We start from the raw sequence: 24,245 nt of genomic DNA on the forward strand, positions 1-24,245 counted from the left end.
AATGTAATTATTTCTATTTACATTTACATTTTCTATACATGTTTACAACACACCAAGAAAATTATGTAAGACATATTTTCATTAATTTACAGAACACATAAATTTCTTACACATTAACAATTATCTAAATAACAATGTATAGAGATTTCAAAAACATGTTTCACATTTACATAAAAGATATTCTATAAATGTAAATACCAAATATATCAACTACATATTAACATGGTCACATAACTCATTAAAAAATCATATATGTCAACTATAAATGTAAATGGTCACATAACTCATGAAAAATCAAATATGTCAACTATAAATGTAAATGGTCACATAACTCATTGAAATTGTTGATCTTAGATTGGTTTTGATAATTGAGTGTCAACACACTTAAGAAATTTACTACGTTCATGCCAAGCTAGTAACATATACCGAGTATAATAGATGCCAAATAGGTTCAAGTGTCAAGCCAGACAAAATTGTAGTATGTGTTGAGCATTAGTATCAACAAGTGCCAATTAACACATATATGACCTAGTTGTTTGTGATGGCACAAAAAACTATGTAAACCATTTTTGATCCGACATATGGATAGATCTTGAAGCTTTGAAGATAAGATCGAATCTATTTGGATTCCCTACGTGATCAACATGCAACCAATGAGAAAAATGGAAGGAATTGAGTGAGAAAATTGGATGAATCTCAATCATAGATTCATACCTAACCCTAAGCCACCGAAATATTTTTAAAGGGAGATGAAGCCCCATAATTCAGAGTGAGAAAGAGCATTAGAGAAAGCAAGCAAGAAGGTGATGATAGCAATGAAAGCGGTGAATTGATCGGTCTACATTCAAGGTGACTTAGAAGAAGGACATAATTATAGAATCAGTTATTAGAACAGAGGATCGAGGATACAAAAATTCCATATCAGATTAGAAAGGATTAAGAAGGACTGAATTGAGAAATGAAATTAGCAATATCAGATTGTAAGTGTATTAGATCAAACATTCTACTATACTTTCTAACAATTGTATCAACAGGATGAAATACTTTGTATTAAGGTTGACTTAACAGTCATTGTGAAATTCTTTAATAGGGTGACATTCCAAGTGAGCGTTCTAAACTCCTTTAGCCAAGCACACTTTTAACAAGGTGTTAAAACCCTTTAACAGGGTCGAATCTAACAATCCTTTGTAAGCCTTTAATAGGGCAGATCATGAAAATGGTCAAATCATGCAACCTTAATAGGTGAACTTTATTGCTGTAGTAGTGAAGAATTGTGGGTGTCATCCCCACCCCAGTTTTACCTTCTCATTGGAGGGTTTCTGGGTAACCATATCTGGTGTCAAGTTTTTATGTGGATGCATTTACTTTACATGTTATTTCAATATGTTTATGCATGCATTGTCTTAAAGGTAAAAGTTTTATTGGTTAGAGATTAGTACTTCTGATTCACCCCCGCCCATAGAATTATACATTTCCCATTTGTATTTCCAACATTTGGTACTAGAGAATAGTTTTCATTAGAAGAAGCCTTACATCTTGGAGAAAATATCTTGAGATGGAAGTTTACAAGTTGGGAAAGACCATTGAAAATCAAGAGATTGAGATACATCTCTTACTATAACAACTAGATGAAGCCAAAAATGCCTTACGAAGTTTGATAAAGAGAAGGAAAGAGATTTCTATAGCAAAAAATGACACTTAATACAAGGAGATTGACACCACAAAGTTATTTGTAGATGGTAACTCCTATGAATTTGAGGCAACAATTGCAGATCTCATGGAAAAGAATAGAGCACAAGCTGAGGAGATAAAAAATCTCAAGTTGGAGTAAGAATTACAAGCAATATTGTTATGTGAGGTGACTGAGCAAAAGAAGAAATCTATAGAAGAAAAGGCCATGATTGAAGAAGACAAAAGAATTGTGACAAATAGATTGGAAGAAAAATTAGTAGAGCTGTCTAGCATCTCAAACATGTAGTTAGACACCCTAGGCCAAATGATGAATGTCCATCATGAGTTGAATGTCAAGGAGATTGAGATAACTACATTGAAGTTGTAGAATGAGCAATTACAAAATGACTTGAAAAGAGAGAAGGAGTTTTCTGAAAGTTTCAACAAGCCAAATGAAGCCATCAAGTACTTTGAACAATTACTAAAATCCCCTAGATCCAATAAAGACACATCAAGATTGGGCTACACAAGCACTGATGAAGGAGAATCATCCAAAGCTTCTGAGGAAAGAAACAATAAAGGTAAGAACTCTAGACCTACTTGTCATCATTATGGAAAGAAAGGACACACATCTAATGTTTGTAGGAGAAAAATGCTAGTTAGAATGCCAAACCAAAGAACTTGATTCATTGTTGCAAGTACAACAAACAAGGTCACCAGGTACATGAATGTAGAACAAGGACCATGCATGCACCAAAATTTGAGGGATGCTGCTACAATTGTCAGAATTTTGGACACAAAGCCTTTGAATGTAGATCTAAGTCCACATGGTCATCAAACAAGGAAAGAAGCCAGGAAAATTCTTATAATTAAGATTATAATACAAGACATAGCTATCATTATTGTCAAGAGTATGGACACATCCCTAAGAATTGCATAAGAACACATTTCAGTGCTAGCTACAATAGATGGTTGAGCGAAACTACATGCTTTTGTTATTTGAAGATTGGTCATATCAGCAAGCACTACCCAACAAGGACAAAGGCACCTAACTCAGAGTTCAACAAGGGTAAAGGCAAGGTAGATGTTGAGCACATTAGAGGAGAGATGAACAAAACATGGAAAAAGAAAAATGGATGCAACACATCAAATGAAGGGATCACTTCACCTGAAAGGTCAAGTGAGCACATCTCATCAAATTAAGCAAAAGGAGGTATGTGGGACTAATTTTTTCATCATACATTAGTTCCAAGATAAATTTAGTGCTGAAAAGGATAAAATAGCATGAATAAAGATGCAAGTCAACAAGGAAAAACTAAGGTCAAATCTTTAAGTTCTCATCTTACTACCAAGTGTGAAAAGTTCTCTTCAATTGCTGAGTAAATTCTAGTGTGTACTGAGTTGTCAACCAACACCATTTGAAGCTAAGTCAGTAGTATCTACCAAGTGAAGGTAATTCCTATTGAAGCAGAGTAAGGGTAATTCTAACAACTGTCAAGTGATGGAAAATCAATGGATGCCAAGTGACATAGAAATTGCATAGAAGTCGAGTTTATAGCTGTACATGCACCATGCATTAAATGCTACACTTTGAAAGGGTATAAGGAAATTTTTTTCCCATTTTTCATCATTATGAACGTATAGCAAGAGCGACCAGAGAAAAGAAGTGATTGGTGAGTAGAGATTGAAGCTTTTGCATGGATTCCAACAATGATCAAGCATCGTTTCATCAATTTAAAGGTATTCTTCATGTGTTGAGTTATGCAATTTAATATCTATAGAAACCCTAGTTCACAAAATAACCTTTGGCTCTAGAAATCCTAAGGATAAGGAACCTTTTGAAGTTTAGTTGGTTAGTAATGAGGTTAAGCAACCAGACTTTAGGGCTATTCTTGAAGTTGCATATAAGAACAACCCGACAGGTGCATTATCAATTATTCCACCCAAGGTTGTAATGGTTTAAGATGTAAGAAAGTGTTATAATTGCAAGGTTGGAGGGATAGGAGACATGGAAATTCATCAAGCATATGACAAACTATGTGAAAATGGAGCATTGAAAGAAGAATTCCAAATCATAGAGAGGAAAGGCTTAACCCATGCCCTAGATTTCCCCACTATCTTTAAGACTGAATGGATACAAATTGTCTTGAGTACAATCCATGATGGATGCTCATGGTTGGAAGGAGGACCAATCAAATTGTCGAAGAGGATTGTGCATAAGGTTATAGGATATCCAACCCTAGAACAACCCAAAACCCTAAGGAGTGACTCTAAAGAAGAAATTGAGAAAAATACAAGGGTAAAGTGAAATAAGAGAGGAATTACCATAGATACCATCAAGGATCCACTTTTAGAATTCACAGTGAGGGTCATATCTCACAAATTCTATAAGTCAAGCTGACTAAATAATGTGCCATGTATTGTAGTTGATGTAGGACACAATATTGTGAAGAAAGATCATACTTATGAACTTGTAGAGCTACAGTTGTAGCAAATCATAGAGAATTTAGGAGCAATAAGGAAATTGAAAAGTGCTCAATGCAAATTTGGTTCAATTTTGATATGTATATTTTTCTATTTTCAAAATGAGTTTCCCTCTTTTGGTAAGATACCATGGAAGAGTAAGAGGTCTATAGTTGTGCAAAAAAATGAGTACATGGAACAAATGGGAGATAATTTTGAGTTTGTAATGACTAGCTACTTTGAGGATTTCAAGCAATCCATAAAATAGAGACTGAGAATCCTAGTTTCCTTGGTGGAGAAGTACTTCAATGACATTTTTTTCTTGGTAGATATTGACCACACTTTTATCCATGCTACAGTACTCAAAGTGAGATGGCTAAGGCCTTTGGGATATGTAATCTATATAGATGAAGCATCTACTACCATCACTACCCTTCTTGCAGAGGAAGTTGATAAATCAACAAAAATATTTGGTAACTATGATGTTGTCAAATTCAAGGTTGAAATGGAGTTGAAAAATACCTCAACTCTCAAAAAGAAAGATAAAATGGTTAAGAAGCTAAAAGCCAAATTTAGTGAAGGAGCTGAGGGTGATAATGAAGATAATGAAGAGAAAGAAGAAGAAGAAGAATAGGGTGAAGAACCTCTTACCCTAACCCAAGGTATGAGTGAAGATGAAGAAGAAGAAGGTGCTAAGGAGGAACAAGCTGAGGAAGCACCAACAAAAAAATAGTCAAAGAAGAGAAAGGCTAAGACATGGCCTGTAGCTCAGCCCAATGGTAAAAAGATTGCAAAACCAAGCCCCGCCAAGCCTACTACCCTAGCCACAAGAGCAACTACAAGGGCCACCACTCAAAGGGCTAAAGAGAAAATAAAAGAGAAGAAGAAGGCTATTGAGCAATAAGGTCTAGTGTAGAAGAAATTAAGAAGGAAATATGTTGCACAACAAGAATCTAATGATGAGAGGGCCAAGTCAGAAGACACAAACTAGTTTAGAGTGGTAAGTCATGCACCCAAGTCTGATGTTGAAAGCATTTTTGATAATATTAGGGATAATACAGACTTAACTATTTTGAAAAGTATTGAATTTAATAAATTAAATAGAGAGGATCAAAATAAGATTGAAGAATCAGTGTATGCCATGATGAAAAAATTCAAGAATACTCCACTTGAATTTGATGCTACAATGCCCAAGGATTTATATTCAATTGTTGAGAATAAATGACATTATTGCCTGAATATGGAAAAGGAAATAAGAGAGTCCACATTGGCACAAGTGATGCTAAACTTGTCAAAAGGGCAAATAACAAAGGCAAACAAGAAACATGGTAGCAAGTTTGCACCCAAGTACAGGTCATTCAACATACTTCAAAACAAGATTGAAGATGTTGTAAAGAAGTCCACTCAAATGTGGAAATTGATATATGGGCTAACTACTATTAATAAAGGAGAGGAGGATCCCTTTGAGGGAAGGAAAAATGGAGAAGAAGAAGAGAATAACAAAGAAGGTGAAATAGAGAAAGAGAAGACAGATAACATAGTGGGGGAGGCACCACATAAAAATGATGAAATGGAAACTGCTAAGGAGCAAAAAATAGATAAAAGTGTGCAAGACACACAATCACCACCACTAAGTCCTCCACATGACACAAACACACCTATAGAGACATTAAAAGTAAAAGATGTTCCTGACAGCTTAGCTCAGAACATCAATCTACTAATTGCAGAGGATCTAAAGAAGATCCTTGACCAATCTACATTATAGGCAAAGTGTGGATGAATTACAGAAAGCAGTAGCTGACCTAACTAGGGACAAGGTGAATACACAAGAACCAACTTCTACCACACCTATAGCTACTAGTGGTCAACCTCAATAGCAAGTACCAAAAGACACATCAACAAAGGTTGATACCATAGTGAAAGTTGTCGTGATTGAACAATAGACTAAGACTACCGAGGAGCCCACAAAAGAACAAACAAAGGTATTTGTACCTATTGCACAAACACAAGGTGCACCATAAATAATTTTTAATTGATCAAGGAGGATCACAAGAAGAGAAGGACATTCCAAAAGAAAAGGAGTAGGAAGCCATTTAGACATTGGTTAATCTACCAACTACTAACACTCCTACAAAAGTTCTTTAGAAGCTGAGCATTGATGTAATGCCACTTCAAAGTTTAGCATCAGGCTCGAGCTCCACAAAGGTTGCAAGGGTACTTCACTATGGACACCCAACATTAGATGAGGAAATAGTTATACCAAAATATGACTATGCAACCATGAACCTTGAATAGATCAATGAGATGCAGGAGGCATTGGAAAGGAAGAAGAACCAAGAAATACTTAGAAAAGGAGTATAAGCAAAGGCAAGCATGACATGAAATCAAATGCATCTTTCTAGATGCATTCAACTTGCGAACACCTGATGAAATTGAGCCAATATTGGAAAAATTATTAGAAATTGTTGAATAAGTGACAAATGAAGATCGAGAAACCAATATAAAACTCATCAAATGGTTTGAAAAGAACTTTCAAGGAAAGGTAAATGAGAAGATATCCAGTGGAATAGCACTGTCACAAGTGGAATTGGCTACAAATATAGAAAAAAGTGAAGAAGGTACTTGAGAACATATTCTCACTATACACCAAATTGTGTGATCCCACACTCTTCACACAAGAAATGAGCCAAAGGATTATGAGTTTGAAGAGAAACTTGAAAATATTTGGTATGTAGTTACCACACAACCTAGCTCAAAGTGAGAAGCACTTTCACTCCATGCTTCACACACAGAAGGAACTAGCTATATTAACAATGGAAGAGGCTAACAAAAAGCCAAGTTAGTCCAAATTCAAGCCTCCCTGACCCCACACATGGAAATCCTACAGAAATAACTAGCCCATACGAAAACAATACTCAAGAAAGATCCTAATATTTCAACACTTGCTGGCTTAGTTCACCTTGTAGTAGAGACAACCATCCAAATCAAATCACTAGATATTGCAATAGACAACAGGGATGCTGCTCTCAAGATTGTAATGGAAGTAATTAAGAACTTCTTGGATAAATGCACACTTAGTGTATAAACCCTTTGACATTAGTATCAAAAAGGGGGAGAAATATTAAAAAAGAAGATATATGCAAGGGGGAGACATGTGAAAAGGGGAGTTACAAAATAAATAGAGAAAAGAAAGGGGGAAAAAACATCAGGAAAGCCGAAATAAGGTATATCAGAACATATAAGATAAGGAGTATCATAATGATTGAAGTCAAAGTAGTACAACAAAGCTAAATCAATCTACTCAGAGATATTTTGGATACAAAAAAGACACATTAACTCAGGGGGAGTTATAACATTTTTAGGTATATAGTTCTTTACAAAATTTTGAATAGTTTGGAAATTTTGTATATATTTTGAACTAGATGTATATTATACTTGAGGATATTAGATTCATCATGTATAGTTAAGCATTTTTGCCACTCATGTCAAAGGGGGAGATTATTGATCTCAGATTGGTTTTGACAATTGAGTGCCAACACACTTAAGAAATTTACTACATTCATGCCGAGCTAGTAACATATGTCGAGTATAATAGATGTCGAGCAAGTTCAAGTGCCGAGCAAGATAGAATCACAGTATGCGCCAAGCATCAGTATCAACAACTATCGAGTACAAAAAATGACCTAGTTGTTTGTGATGGCACAAACAACTGTGTAAACCATTTTTGAGCTGACATATGGATAGAATTTGAAGCTTTGAAGATAAGATCGAATCTGTTTGGATTCCCTATGTGATCAACATGAAACCAATGAAAAAAATGGAAAGAATTGAGTGGGAAAATTGGATGAATCTCAATCTAGATTCATACCTAACCCTAAGCCAACAAAGTCTTTTTAAAGGGAGATGAAGCCCCATAATTTACAGTGAGAAAGAGCATTAGAGAAAGCATGTGAGAAGGCGATGATAACAGTGAAAGGGGTGAATTGATCAGTATAGATTCAAGGTGACTTAGAAGAAGGATAAAATTGTAGAATCAATTATCAGAATAGAGGATCGAGGATACAATAATTCCATATTAGATCATAAAGTATTAAGAAGGACTAAATTGAGATTTGAAATCAGCAATATCAGATTGTGAGTGTATCAGATCAAACATTCTATTATACTTTCTAACAACTATATTAGCAGGATGAAATCCTTTGTATTAAGGTTGACTTTACAGTCATTATGAAATCCTTTGTAATCCTTTAATAGGGCAGGCCTTTCATAGGGTAGATCATGAAAATGTTCAAATCATGTAACCTTAATAGGTGAACTTTATTGCTGTAGTAGTGAAGAATTGTGGGTGTCATCCCCACCCCAGTTTTACCTTCTCATTGGAGGGTTTCTGGGTAATCATATCTTGTGTAAAGTTTTTATGTGGATGCATTTAATTGATATGCTATTTCAATATGTTTATGCATGCATTGTCTTATAGTTACAAGTTTTATTGGTTATAGATTAATACTTCTGACTCACCCCTCCTCCCTCCCCCCCTAGAAGTATACATTTCCCATTTGTATTTCCAACAAAAAAATCATATATCTCTACTATAAATGCAAATGGTTAGATAACTCATGCTAATATGAAATATGTCAAATATGAGTGAGTTGTAAATGTAAAAATATCCCATAGTTGTAAATCTAAATGATATCATAGTAAATCAATATCAAAAATAAAAAATATATAACCTAAAGTCATGTATTTGACATATATGAATATCAAATATGATCATGGCACACTCCATGATGTGATCGACTGTGATGAGATCTCGAACCCTGAGTCTTATATAAGAACAAATATATCATGATCATGTGTATAAATTCAATAAATAAGAACATAAGTACACTTAAATTTACTTGCAACTCAAGATGATTAGGGTTGAAAACTATCTCTCCATCTCCACCCTTACAAGTTGCAGATGTAGTTTATAGGCAATAGAAGAAACAAATATGTCACAAGTTATACTTTACTAAAGTTTTAAATATAAGATTTGTAGACAATTAAATAGATATGTTTGTAAAGTTTTACCTATGTCTCCTACTACACAAGACGTATAGGTGTTTGCAAGTCCCCATATGCGATTGTCATCGCAAATATATGCCTACCTATCTCACTCAAGTCTGTATCACTAAAGGTCATATCTTCGATGTCAAGTGTACGATCCATGAGCATATCTATGAACAATGAACATCGTGGTGGGTAAGAAACTAACTCAATAGGGGGGCTGCATCCTCCTCAACTCTGGTCTATGGTGGAATTGTAGCTATAACATGTATGTCCTCTTACCCTTGACCACCATATGCCTCTAATGTACCTTTGATGATCCCACTCACATATAATGATACCGCAGTATGTGGTTGCCTAGTCAACAACTGAATAGCTTGATAGGCTAAAAGTAGATTAGTGGGCAAACATGTACTGATATCCCTCAAGCGGTCTATTGAAGACTCGATAGGGACATCTACTAGAGATGGGATGTCAACCGCATGATACATATAATCACCTGAAGATGATGTAGTAGTGTGACCACCTATAGATACAGATCATGAGAGTCTTATGTATTTGTGCACTCAATCATAAGATATCTCATGCATTTGGGTAGCAATAGTGGCAATCCTCTTGTACACATCTCTACGTGTATCATCTACCACTCTATCGCTAGTTGTAGCTAACTCAAAAAATTTTAGCATCACCAAAAGGTTTGGACCAATCAATGCTCATTTATTAATGGGTGTAGGAGTATCTAGGTGTTTGGATTTATGTAAAAACCTACCCTAACCCTACCCAACATTCCTAGGGAGATCAATGTAATCAACCTCTCAATGTAGATGAAATTTTGCAAACAATTATTTGCAAAAATATAAGGGGAACTCATCCTTTTGGGGCCACATGTGATGTGCAACCAACCAAAAAGGATATATGAAAGGCACCACCAATGGATCACTAGTACACCTTGTAGCATGGTACCCTCTGACCTTTTTCAAATTTTGATAATAGGGGAACATGCTCTTCACACTCTCTACTAAGACCATTTCATCTATCTCTCTTCATCGCAAACCACCACTGACACTACAAGATAGAGCGCTATAAAATGTTTCCAAACTAACACTATCATAAGGGTTAAAACCCTTGACAGTCTGCATCATGCTAATCAATTCATCTATAATCGCAGTCACCTTATCCCTATGCTATAGGGTAGGTGAAGGTTGTAGACTCTAATCAATAATATCAAGTGCACTTTGTAAGTGTTGAATAGTGTCACTGAATAATGTCTTCCTATCCTAGGTACTAGTAGTATAGGGGACGACCATATACACTGGCCTCTCTAGAATCACTACCTCTGATGCCATAATGATGAAAGATATAAACACATAAAACTAGATAGTTGATAATAGAGATTTACACATGCATATATATAATATATACACAAATTATTATATATACTAATTGAATCAAAACACACTAAATCAATCTTGCTAAACAAACCTATTCTACAACATATAAAGAAATGTTAACTACATTAAATTTTTTTTCAATATTAGGTACAAATCAAATTTAGATAACAAGTGTAGGGATTATGGGATTAGAGAGTGGTTTAGGGTTTAGAGAGATGGGGTTTAGGAGTTAAGAGAGAGAGAGGAGGTTAAGGTTGGTAGAGATGAGCTTATGTATGAGAGAGAGATAAAGTTATGTAATAGAGAGAGATGGAATGGGAGAGATGAAGTTACGTTAGTGATTATAGGGTTAGAGAGTAGTTTAGGGTTTAGAGGGATGAGGTTTATGAGTTATGGAGCGATTTAGGATTTATAAAGATGGGGTCTAGGAGTTAGAGAGAGACAAAGGATTAAAATTTTGAGATCTAGAAAGAGAGAGATGAGGTTAGGATTGGAGAGATGAAGTTATGTAAGTTCTAGAGAGAGAGAAGTTTAGGGATTATGGGATTAGAGAGTGGTTGAGGGTTTAGAGAGATGGGGTTTAGGACATAGAGAGCAGTTTAGGGTTTAGAGAGATGGGTTTTAGGACTTAGAGAGTAGTTTAGGGTTTAAAGAGACAAGGTTTGGGAGTTAGAGAGCGGTTTAGGGTTTTGAGAGATGAGGTTTACAAGTTATAGAGTATTTTAGGGTTTAGAGAGATGGGGTCCAGGAGTTAGAGAGAGATAAAGGGTTAAAAGTTTGAGATCTAGAAACAGAGAGATGAGGTTAGGGTTGGGAGAGATGAATTTATTTAAGTTCTAGAGAGAGAGAAGTTTAGGGATTATGGGGTTAAAGAGCAGTTTAGGGTTTAGAGAGATGGGGTTTAGGACTTAAAGAGTGGTTTAGGGTTTAAAGAGATGGGGTTTATGAATTATAGAGCAGTTTAGAGTTTAGAGAGATCAAGTTTACGAGTTATAGAGTAGTTTAGGGTTTAGAAAGATGGGCTCTAGGAGTTAGAGAGAGACAAAGGGTTAAAAGTTTGGGATCTAGAAAGAGAGACGAGGTTAGGGTTGGGATAGATGAAGTTATGTAAGTTCTAGAGAGAGAGAATTTTAGGGATTATGGGGTTAGACAATGGTTCAGGGTTTAGAGAGATGGGGTTTAGGACTTAGAGAGGGTCAAAGGGTTACAAGTTTGAGATCTACAGAGAGAGGGTTTAACGTTTAGGGTTTAGGTCAACATATTTGAATTTAAGGTTCAATATAGCTTAGTTAGAGTCTAATTTGGTTCAATGTGAGCATTTTAGTTCAAATTTTATTAGCATTAATGTTGTGGTTTAATTACATTCAATGTTAGGTTCCACACCTGCCAATAATTTATAAGGTTCAATGTTAAAATTTCAATTAGAATTTACTTGTGTTCCTGGTAAGAGGTAGAGTTTGATTTAGTTCAATCTAATGGTTTTAGTTACTAGTTTACAATACTTTCTAAACTTTTACCTTTACAACAATTTCTAATGGTTTCTAATAAAAACAAAATAAAAACATTTAAATTCTCTTATATTATATCTAACTAATTTTCTATATTCAATAATTTTTTCTATTGTTTTCTAAAGTTTCCAACTATTGTAATATTTTCTAAATTTTCTAATATTGTCTATATAATTTTTGACTATTTTCTGTAAATAATGTTTTACAATTAATCTAATTTCTCTAATAATATCTAAATTTTACTACATTTCAATAATTTTTCTAAACTTTATTTAATATTAAAATACTTATAATATAATTGTATAATACTATATAAAAATTTGAATCGTTTAAAATAATCTACATTAAAAACCATATTTTTACCTAAGGAAACATAAAATAAAACACAAAACATATTTAAAAATTGGGGGAAAATGCTGACATGCCTGATCCTACCGAATGACTCCTATAGCTCTTCCCACTCCACAATTCTAACAAGCTTGTATGATGCAAATGACTGCTAGATTTGTCTTTTTGTGGCTTATATAATTTTAGGGGTTCCAGTAGGATCGAATCTAGCCAGATCCCTGTAGATGTGTACATGCCACTTAGCACCTACTCAGCTCCACATGGTTTTGGTTGGATTTAGTATCGATGGATTGATAAAGTTATCTCCAAAGGTGATGTTGGGACCCAAAATTGAAGCCCTAATTTTGAGTACCATTAAAAAAACCAAGCCCTATAAGTTCTTTTTTGATGCATGTGTACCTGGCTATCCTTTCGAGGCCTAATAGGTGTTTAATGTTTCTAACAACTTGGATTCAATATATCCACTCATTCCATGAAGGTAAGTTGTCATTCCAAGTCATTCTGTGACATTTCATTTTGAGCAATGTCCAAATCTGCATTTTTACATGTGTCAAACACCAACAAAAGGTCATGTTTGCAATTGAATATCTTGCACCAAGTAATGTTTCATGACTCACCACTTTGGGAATATTTAGTATCCATACTAGAGAACCTATGTTTCAAATTTTGAGTCATTTTGATATGTTTTGACTAGGTTTTGAATCCCTCAAATTTGGTTGTTTATTGTTGTCGTGCTAGTGCAAATTGTTTAGAAATCCAAGAGGCCTTGTTTGACTTGTTATAACTTTGACCCAGTTAACCAAAATGAGAAAATTCCTTTTGCATTGCATTCTAAAGGCTAGAGACTTGCTACATTTCAATTTTGAGCTTATGAAAAATCCTTTTGATTAGTTTTTGAACGTCATTCCAAAAGCAATTTGTAAAGTTTTACGAGTGTCAATAAATGCAAATTAGTTAGTACCCTTGTTCGGGACATCATAAATATGAATTTGTGATAATATACTTTGAAAATTATTTAAGTGTGCTAGTTTACAAGTTTTGATGAATCCATTTGCACACTTTCCCAAGTCCATTCTATTTGCAAAAAATGTTTTTCTGCTAGTGTTTCTAGTCTACAAATTTGAGTGGCCCACTTTGACCACTCACCATTTTTGTCCTGTTATTTTTCATAAGCCCAAATCCTAGTTTTATATTGTCTTCATGATAGTGAATTAATGCTCTAGTTTTCATCTCCCCAAGTGTCAATTTACCTAGTTTTCGAAGCCAAAATAGAATGCATTTTATGTTTTTTCTGATGTTTTCTTGCAGGCAGTTCTGAGGAGGAAACTTTGAAAGCCAATATATTTTGATTGAGAATTCTTCACATGATGAGATTTGATAGGGTGCAAGACTGTAGAACAAAGAAGCAATGCGTCTGATTTTAGAGCCTGGTCAGATATTTTGCCCAATTTTTAAAGCCAGTCAACGGACCTTTGAGGCACAAAATTGGCAATTTGTAGGAAAGGTTGAAGACCAGTTTTAAATGGTGTTTCAGTGGTAGATTTTGATCTTAACTACTCCCAGATGTTCAGTAAGCTTGCTTGGAATATCAGTTGTTTGAAAATAATTTTTTTTTAGTCAGACCCACTTTGGGGGGCCTGACTAATTTTCATTAGATTGATAAGATGATGGGGATTAAATATGTTTTTGGGCTCAATTGGTGTACAGACTTGGGAGAGTTGCCTCACTACATTGGAAATAATGTGTACTTGAGAGAGCTCAATTTGGAGTTTAGCAGTTTAAGGGAGCTACTAGATAACATCGGTCAACTTAGTTGACTGACAAATATGAGGATAGAAAATGTGTTGTTGACTAGCTTGCCAACTTTTCGTAGAGGTTTGTCTTCTTTGACTAATCTTTCAATTTATAATTGTCCACAACTAGAATGTCTACTGGACTCTTTTTGGAGGTTTATCTTCCTTAATGAATCTCTATATTCAAAGATGTCTTGAACTAGAACATGTACCTAACTCTTTTTGAGATTTTTCTTCTTTGAGGGGACTTGTAATAGAATGTTGTCCTAAACTAGATAGTCAAGGAGATAAATCTCTATAAAAAGCAATTAGGCAATTGGGAAATCTTCAAAGGCTAAACATAAATAGATGTCCCTCAATGGATCATATTTATCTTTTGGATCAAGCAACCTGAAGAAAATAGACTTAACCAAAACACAAGTGTGCATGATTTCATTTTCTAAACACTATCATGTGAACTTGGAGAGGCTCCATATTTTTGTCAATAACCATTTATAGGAGATCAAAGTCCTACCAAGGATCCTCCAGTCAATAGATCTCATAGGCTATAAAATGCTAAAGAATCTTCATAGTCTTGCACATTTAACTTCTCTCAAAGAATTTCAACTACATAGTGGTGACAAAATTGAGAAAATAGAAGATATAAAAAATTGCACATAATTAGCAAAGTTGAGTGTTGACACTTGCTGGGAGGGGCAAGGAATAGAATTTGAAGAAGCTAAATCTCCATGCAAACAAGGGAGCAGTTATTAAGTGTTGTATTCAAAGGACACATAATGGCTAGATGAAATGACAATATGTACACGTGAAGTCCCTGAAGAGCCTCGATTGTAGACTCTTTGTTGTCTCTAAATGCGGTGATTGTTGACTCCATCTACAACCACAAAATCATGTCCAAGTAAAAATTGGTGATAAAAGGTTCCTCCAGTGATGATGCCTTAATGCTTTATCTTGTTACAAATGACAATTTCAATAGTGCTTGGATGGCAAAGTAGTTTTTCAATAAAATTTGAAAAGGGTAGATGGACATGGGTCGCTGTTTTCACATAAAGGTCCCATCATGAATTAATCAGGGCAAAGAAGATATGCATCAGGCCGTTTGAACATTCACTAAGAGAATAGGAGTTTCCTTTTAAACAATTATCCCACATTTCCCATTAGGGTGTTTTTTAGTGGTGACTATTCATAATTTTATGGATTTTAGAAATTTTTTCTAGTAATTTAGCTAATAATTTAAGATTTAATGCAACCTAAATCACCACTTTTTTATTAAATTTAGTTCTAAAATATTTAAAATCGCTCAATAAGTTATTTTATTAAAAAAAATTAAACCCAAAGATTTTCCACAATATTCGATATATGATTAGATGAGATTCACCTAAATATTATATATTATCAAAGAAATTAAAATTAATTCACCAATAATTATCATAATTATTAGTTACTTTACATATATATTACCATTATTTAGTTTTCACTATTGATTTAAAATATAATGTAATTATCCTCATAATTCCCATGAGATAAAATATGTTCAATTTTGATTTGTAATATTCCGTGATGATTAACAAACTTTCTATTATTATTGAGATTTGCCAATATTTTCTACTCAAACATTATGATTCCAAAATATCACCAATCTAAATAATATTTAAAATAAAAAAATTGAGAGAGTCGTTGATAAAAATAATTTGTTTTATCAAAATAATGAAAGATTCGCCAATAATTTATATCTTTTTCTGGAAGGGGGTTTCTTAAAATTTACCCTATTGCCCATGTTGGGCGTCTTTCATGTGTTTAAATACAAGAGCACTAACATACTAAGTGTCTTAAAGACACAAATGCTTTTGAAGCCTCAATCATGCGCATGGATCCTAGCCAATCAGATTTGGAGGGAAACAAATTTTGAACAAGTACGCTAACAAAGAAATGACATGGAACCTGCAAATGAATTGAAAATTGATATGTGGAATAGATTTCAACAATGCACAGGATAGCAACACATGGTAGATTAGACGGTGGTCACCATGTTGCCAAAGGAAAGATGCAAGGAAGATAACCATTCCACATGGTGACCAAGTGATGTGGAGGTGACATGGTGATGACATGGACTAGTGACATGGTAGGCTGAGGTGGAGGAAGATGACATGTGTCACTTGGTCGTTATGTCATGATGACATGGCATGATGCTAACTCATCACATGACATGGTGACTAGTGACATGGTAGACATGTGGCGACCATGTGGCATATTTTAGATGATTGTGTAGGAATCAACCAATCCAATGATGACACATGTAGGGTAAATTTTAAAGAAAATTTCATTTAAACTTATAGTTTAAAACTTTAGGAAAAGTCAAAAGATTTTCCCAAGTGTAATTTTAGAGCCATAACACGAGCCCAATTTTCAAAGTAAGATTTTGGGAGTTTCTAATAAGCCCATATAGGAGTATTATATGTCACCAGAATTGGGAGAAATGAACTTTCTATTTCTGGAGTTTTTTTTTTTTGCATAGGAGGTTGCTGGTTTCAGTTATGCAAGGATTTGTCTTAGATGCCTAGTTTCATTTTATTTAGTTGGGGCAATCCAAATTTGATTTCTAATGAAATGGTGAACTAAGTGAATGTAAAAGGAAGCATGAATGCAATGATGGGCGAGTTTTATCATATTTAATGTAGTTGAATCAAAGCATTATAAGCATTTCATGATGCTTTTTAGATATTTTAGTAGTAGAAGGATTTTTCATCATTGAGGAAGAGATATTTTGGGTCGTTACAAAACAATCGTGAAAACCAAATCATTTTTCATGGGTAGAAAGATAAGAGAGATTTTACAACAGAAAAAAATAGATATTCAAGTGGACACATGTCACTCTGAGATTAGATCTGAGATTCCATTCTCCTTCTATACCTTTCTCTTTCTCATCCATTGTAAGGGTTGATAATTTTTAGGGTGATACCACATTGTTGGTTCTAGTTTTATTTGCGAGACCACATTGTTGGATCTAGAATTGTGATTCCACCACATTCTTTAGCATATTTCTCTTGTATGAATAGCAGTAGTGAAGATAATATAGTTCTAATCTATTTAGTGGTTTTATGAATTATTTTACATGCATCTAAATGTATATTTTCAAAGAAATGAATACAAATGAGCAGGAATTTCTTAGTTTCATTCTAATTCTCATCTCCTATCTCTGCAATTTGCAATCTTATGTGGTTTAGGGACAAAGAACTAAGACCCATTTAAATCCCCTTAAGGTTGTATGCCTGATATATCTTGCCATTGGAACAAAGGACCAAGTAAATGCTTGATATGTTTAATTGGGTTGCTAGTTATTTTGAGAAGGATATTTCATGAGAATGAGGTCTTTATGAACACCAATATCTGACTCACAAACTGATAAGACAGATATGATATCATGATGTATGAAATATGTCATTGATATCACAGATGTATGTGATTCATTTGTGGAATTTCCCAATAGATAAAGCACTGATAAGCTACAATATTAGCTTGTTCTTACTGCTGCATATTTGGGGTTTTGCTAAAAATTGACATCATTAATCAAATGTTTTTCCCTTTAAATGTTAAAGAATTGAAATATGATACCCCCACTTAGCTTATCAAGTTCTTTAGTCATGTTATTAGCTATTCCATGTTTGATATCCTTGCATAAGTGTTAGGAGATTTAGGTTTTTATCTGCTTTGTCAAGATTCAAGTGTATGTTTTAGCATTGGTACCATATAAGTGAATCTGAGGTACACCTGCCTAGGTTTTGCAGAGCCTAAGGTAGAAGAAGGGTCTACCCTTATTCTTTGTCTGGTGTCTGAAAGGGTATGTTAAAGATGGGAAGTAGCTACCCCTAGATGTATCTTATTCTCATTGGGGTAATTTGAAACCATGTTTTTTTCAAAAAACCAACAAAATGATGACTCTACTGGGGACTGTATTAAATTTGAATGATAGACAAATCTTGAGAATTTGAAAGAAGGAGATTCAATACAACTAGAGAAATCATGAAAAAAGTTGTAGCAGTGAGTTTTCTAATGTTTTTTCCAATTCTCCTACTCAAATATCATGCACACTAGTGATGCTTTGTTCAAGACAACCATATCTTTCAAGATTGAATACAAATTGTACTGCTACTAGGTTTTATTTTCAATCAGTTTAGCTGGATGTTGTTTTCAAAGTACTATTGTAAATTCAGAGTTAGGATTATTCAAAAGTATTTTCTCTCTTTGAAGTTTTTGATGATTTGCAAGTCCCATATGTTGAAAGTTTAGTTCAAATTTGTCATGTTATGAATCATGTTCTAAATCTTTCTCATGGTTGTGAGTGGCAACTCTCTAAATTATCTCTATACCAGTGTAGATTGGTTCTATATAAATGTTTTCAAGAGTTTTTAACTTAGTTCTGTAGATCTAAAAGTTTAAAAGAAGATGTAAGGAAGAAGAGGGAATATACAAGTTTTTGACTAATAAGTTTTGAGGTGTTTCATGTGACCTATTGTCATAATAAATTTGAATGTTAAAGAATGAATCACATTAGTGATTTCATGTGGTTATCCTCAACGAGATGGTGGCTCTACTTATTTTTGATCAGTGGTGTGAAGAATTGAACTTTTGCACCTGTACCAAATCAGTAGATTAGGTTTACAGGCATCAACACTCAAGGTATTTTCCACTTTCATGAGAGTTCTTTTCCATGAAAGTAAGCTTCACAAGAGGTTCTCCATCAAGTGGCATTTTCAGCATTGAATAGGAAATTGATTTGATATATCTCAACATACTTTGTGAAGGATAGATTCAGCAAGTGTTTTTATATTTTGAAGTATGTTTGGAATTTGAATTGGTAGAAAAGTTTTCAGATCTTCTACAAGTAATAAATTCTAAAAATAATTGTGGTGAATGAGTTGTAAGTTTTTAAGAAATGAAAAATTTCTTTTCACCTAGTATGCAGTCCATGAATAAAGATTGTAAATCTATTTTTTCCAAGAGGTATATGCTGTTAATTTTTAATGGCATTCATGGTTTCCCAAACCCTATGCCATATGATCTTAGAAAGTATTTTCCTAAGTTCGGTGGGAACCATGAAAATTCAGCCAATCATCATGTTCAGATGTTCAATGACTTGATTGGTATTTTGAAATTGCTCATGAAGATGTGCATGTGAAGTTGTTTAATCAAACTTTGGAAGGTGATGCTAGAGATTGGTTTTCCTTTTTGCTGGCATGTTATATTTCATCTTGGGATGGATTACTTTAAGCCTTCATGAAGTAATTTAGGGAAAGAATAAGCATCTTTGATTATTTTGAGAAGTTATTAAAGATTCACATCAGGAGTGATGAATTAGTTCCTGAGTTTAACATCAGATTTGCAAGAGTTTTAAATGAGATTCTTGAAAATGTTAAGTTGGATGATCAAGTGTGTTTAGTGGTTTATCTTGATGCATTTGATAAAAATATGAGTTATCTATTAAGAGATAAAGAGCCTGAGACTTTGCATCAGGCATTCACGATAGTGACAGAGATTGAAAATAATGAAAAGTATAGCTTAACTAGGAGTTATTTCTTTAGAAATATTTGCCAGAAAGATGAGGTTCAAAGGATAAATCAATGTCATAAAGAGTGTACAAATTTAAATCATCATATAGGTACCCCTGCTATTGTAAACAATCTTGTTGAAAATTTAGAGTCAAAAACATGTGAAGATGAAGTTTCTTTGTCGCAAAGGAGAGATGATTCCGTTCTTGTAGAATTGAATGCACATGTTTGTAGTATTACAATAGTAGATGACATGGGTAGTTCACTTGATAAGTTATATGTGCAAGAGGAAATGATCTCAGTTATTCCTTCTCCTATTGATGAACTGCATTATGTTGAAAATGTTATAAACTTTGAAGATGAAAGATGTTCATCTCAGTATGAGGATGAAGAAGCTGAAAGTTATGTTTCAAGTGATGAAAGTAAAGTTGATGATCTGACATATTATGAAGAAGCATCATGTGAAGACAATGATGAGAGTTGTTAAGTGAGTCAAGAAGAGGATAGTGATAACATATGTTGGTCTTCATATGAATTTGATGCAAATTGGGAAGAAGAAAGCAATGATGGAAGTAAGTACTCTTATGCAAGTAAAGGCATGAATTCTTTCTCTAGATCTAAAAGCAAAGTTCTATTTCAAAAATACAAATCAACTTAAGTTTGAAAGTTGTGAAGAAGAGTTGTCTACACAATATAAGGATAAAGAGATCATTTATAAGGATGAATTGATTAGATGTGTAGATGAATGTTGTAAAGATGCATACAGTATTAATCAACAATATGAAAATGATTTTGAGATTAATGCATCAAGACCTATTGATAAGATGATAAATGATTGGTTTGCAAGACATTTGAATAACCTTAACAAAGACAATGCAAGTAGCATTGATCTATATTCTACATGCTTCGTTGATGAAGTGGATGATGTGTCTTCATGTGATGATTCTGATTCTTCTTCTATATATGATGAAAATTTTCATGATAGTGATGTTAGAAATGATTTCAAAATTTTCACTAATCTTTTGTATGGTGAAGAGTGTGATCTTGATCAACACATCACTTGCCATAACATCTACAAAGGAGTTCGCATGGAATTATCAACTTTATTTTTTAAGAGCACATGGAATGTTCAGATTTAGTTAAGGATGAGTTTGATTGTGATACACTATCCTACTATTGTAAGAGGTCAAAATGTTCTTCTTCTAGGTGTGATAGTGATTATGATAATGATGTTGCATCTTATGAGATTGATAGCAAGGTGTTTGATGAAGTTGTTATTGAAGATCAACATGCACATGCAATGAGTTTTATGATAAATACTCTAATGTGATGACTAATCCATTTGTTGATTGAAAGGAATCATTGGAGAACTTTGGATTAGTCTCAAATTGTGACAATGATGACATTTGTGAGTATAAATCTGATTGCTCGTTCAAATACCATCCGTTTATATATAAAGATACACAATTTCAAGGTATGTATGAGCTTTTCCCCCAAGTTGAGTATGAAGCCTTCAAATTCAAGATTGATAGCATGCATGATTTGTTCATTTAAAAGGATTGTCAGTTTGAGTCTAATATGTTTGAGCATGTTGATCAGTACTTTCATAATGAGCAAGTTGTAGAGAATGAATCTAGTTTCTATATGTGTTATGAATGTGAAGGTGTAGATTTGGTTTTGTCAAGTGATTTATTTCAAGATGCTAATCTAAATTGTGAAACTGATAGAAGGAATGTTTCTAGATTACCTCATGAAATTGCAAATACAAATTAGATCTATGATAGAGGTAACATTTTTTGTTGAAGTCCGGTGGCTCGGGGCCATTGTTTGTACAGTTTAGGAGTAGTTTTTTTTGCTTTCAATAAAGTTGTTAGAGAAATTTTTAGTTGTCAAGTGTGTGGTCTGCTTCTTCTAGATATTTGAATCCTTTCCATGCCCACAATTGACATGCATCCCTAGATAGAGCCATTGTTGGGACTCAAAATTGAAGCCTTGATTTTGAGTACCATTAAAAAAATCAAGCCTTATAAGTGCTTTTTTGATGCATGTGTACCCAGTTGTCCTTTTGAGGCCTAATTGGTGTTTAATGTTTCTAACACCTTGATTTCAATATATCCACTCTTTTGATGAAGATAAGTGTTCATTCTAAGTCATTCTGTGAAGTTTTGTTTTGAGCAATGTCCAAATTTGCATTTTTGCCTGTGTCAAACACCAATAGGAGGCCGTGTTTGCAATTGAATATCTTGCACCCAATAATGTTTCATGACTCGTTGCTTTGGGAATGTTTAGTATCCATACCATAGAACCTATGTTTCATATTTTAAGTCATTTTGATATGTTTTGACTAGGTTTTGAATCCCTCAAAGTTGGTTATTTATTGTTGTTGTGTTGGTACAAATTGTTTATAAATCTAGGAGGCCCTATTTCACTTGTTATAAATTTGACCTAGTTGACCAAAATGAAAAAATTCCTTTTGCATTACATTCTAGAGTTCAAAGACTTTCTATGTTTCAATTTTGAGCTTATGATGAATTTGTTTGATTAGTTTTGGAATGCAATTCCAAAAGCAATTTGTAAAGTTTTACTGGTGTTAGTAAATGCAAATTGGTTAGTACCCCTGTTCAGGATGTCATAACTATGAATCTGTGATAGGTGAGATCAAATGGATTATACCATTGTATTCTACTCTAGAATTATTTAAGTATGCCAGTTTACAGGTTTTGGTGAATCTATTTGCACACTTTCCTAGGTCCATTCTGTTTGCGAAAAATGTTTTTCTATGAGTGTTTCTAGTCTACAAATTTGAGTAGCCCACTTTGACTACTCACCATTTTTGCCCTATTATTTTTCATGAGCCCAAATCCCATTTTTATATTGTCTTCATGACAGTGAATTAATGCCAAGCTAGTGATGACATGTGTCAGAAGGATAGTCAAACAGGTTTGATCGAGATGGAGAAAAGGAGGGAAAAATTAATAGGTTTAAATTTTTTTTTTTTTAATTGTTCTCCTCTTCTAAACGTGTGGGGTAAATTTTAAATAAAATTTCATTTAAACCTATAGTTTAAAACTTTAGGAAAGGTCAAAATATTTGCCCAAGTGTAATTTCAGAGCCATAGCACGAGCCCAATTTTCAAAGTAAGATTCTGGGAGTTTTTGATAAGCCTATATAGGAGTATTATATATCACCAAAATTGGTAGAAAATGAACTTTCTATTTCTAGAGTTTTTTTTGGTATAGGAGGTTGTTGGTTCCAATTATGTCAGGATTTGTCTCAAATGCCCAACTTTTATTTTCATTCAGTTGGGGCAATCTAGATTTGATTTCTAGTGAAATGGTGAACTGAGTGAATGTAAAAGGCAAGATGAATGTAGTTATGGGCAAGTATTGTCATATCTAAGGTAGTTGAATCAAAGCATTATCAACATTTCATGATGCTTTTCAAATATTTTAGTAGCAAAAGGGTTTTTCATCATTGAGGAAGAGATATTTTAGGTTGTATGTGACTCATTTGTAGAATTTCCCAATAGATAAGGCACTGATCAACTACAAGATCAACTTGTTCTTACTGCTGCATATTTTGGGTTTTGCTGAAAATCAACATCATTAATCAAATATTTTTCCCTTTAAATGTTGAAGAATTGAAATGTGATACCCTCACTTATTTTATCAAGTTCTTTGGTCATGTTATTAGCTATTCCAAGCCTGATATCCTTGCATAAGTGTTAGAAGATTTAGGGTTTTTATTTGCTTTGTCAATATTCAAGTGTATGTTTTAGCACTAGTACCATATAAGTGAATCTGAGGTACACCTGCCTAGGTTTTGCAAAGCTCGAAGTAGAAGAACAGTCTAGCCTTATAGTTGGCTCAGTGTTTAAAAGGGTATGTTAAATACGAGAAGTAGCTGCCCCTAGATGTATCTTATTCTCATCAGAGTAACTTGACACTAGTACATTTACCCCTATTTTTCTACCAAAATTTTTGACCAAAGGCCATATTGGCTTATGATTTCATTTAAAAAAAAAAAATTATCCCCGTGTTGGTCGAAATTTTGACCAAACTAGGGTTTTATGCTCGAGTTGGTCAAAATTTCAACCAGCTCGGGTTCATAACAAAAAAAAAAAAAAATTTCGGGCGAGAGCTTTTTGAGGTAAAACGTTTGGGTTGTTTTCTCATTTCTATTGCTTCTCAATCCGGGAGGGATAGGTGAAAGGGGTATGGAACTTAGGAATAGAGATGGGGATAGGAGCTCCCACTGCTTGGGCTGAGAATGGACCAGTTCGACCAGCCGAATGAAGAAATCTCCTATTATCTTGGGTTTGAGTAGATGGGCTTTTCATAGTATAATTGAGGTATGTGTGTGTCTCTAGTATTACAAGTGTATGGAGAGGGTTGTTGATGTCAGAAGGCTCCATTGTCTATCTACATCTCTAATGCAGTTTTCTGATTTGGACATTGATATTCTATTGTACAACCATTC

This window comes from Cupressus sempervirens, chromosome 11 (genome assembly GCF_028749045.1).
Source record: "Cupressus sempervirens isolate cs-2001-9-10 chromosome 11, ASM2874904v1, whole genome shotgun sequence".
NCBI lineage: Eukaryota > Viridiplantae > Streptophyta > Pinopsida > Cupressales > Cupressaceae > Cupressus > Cupressus sempervirens.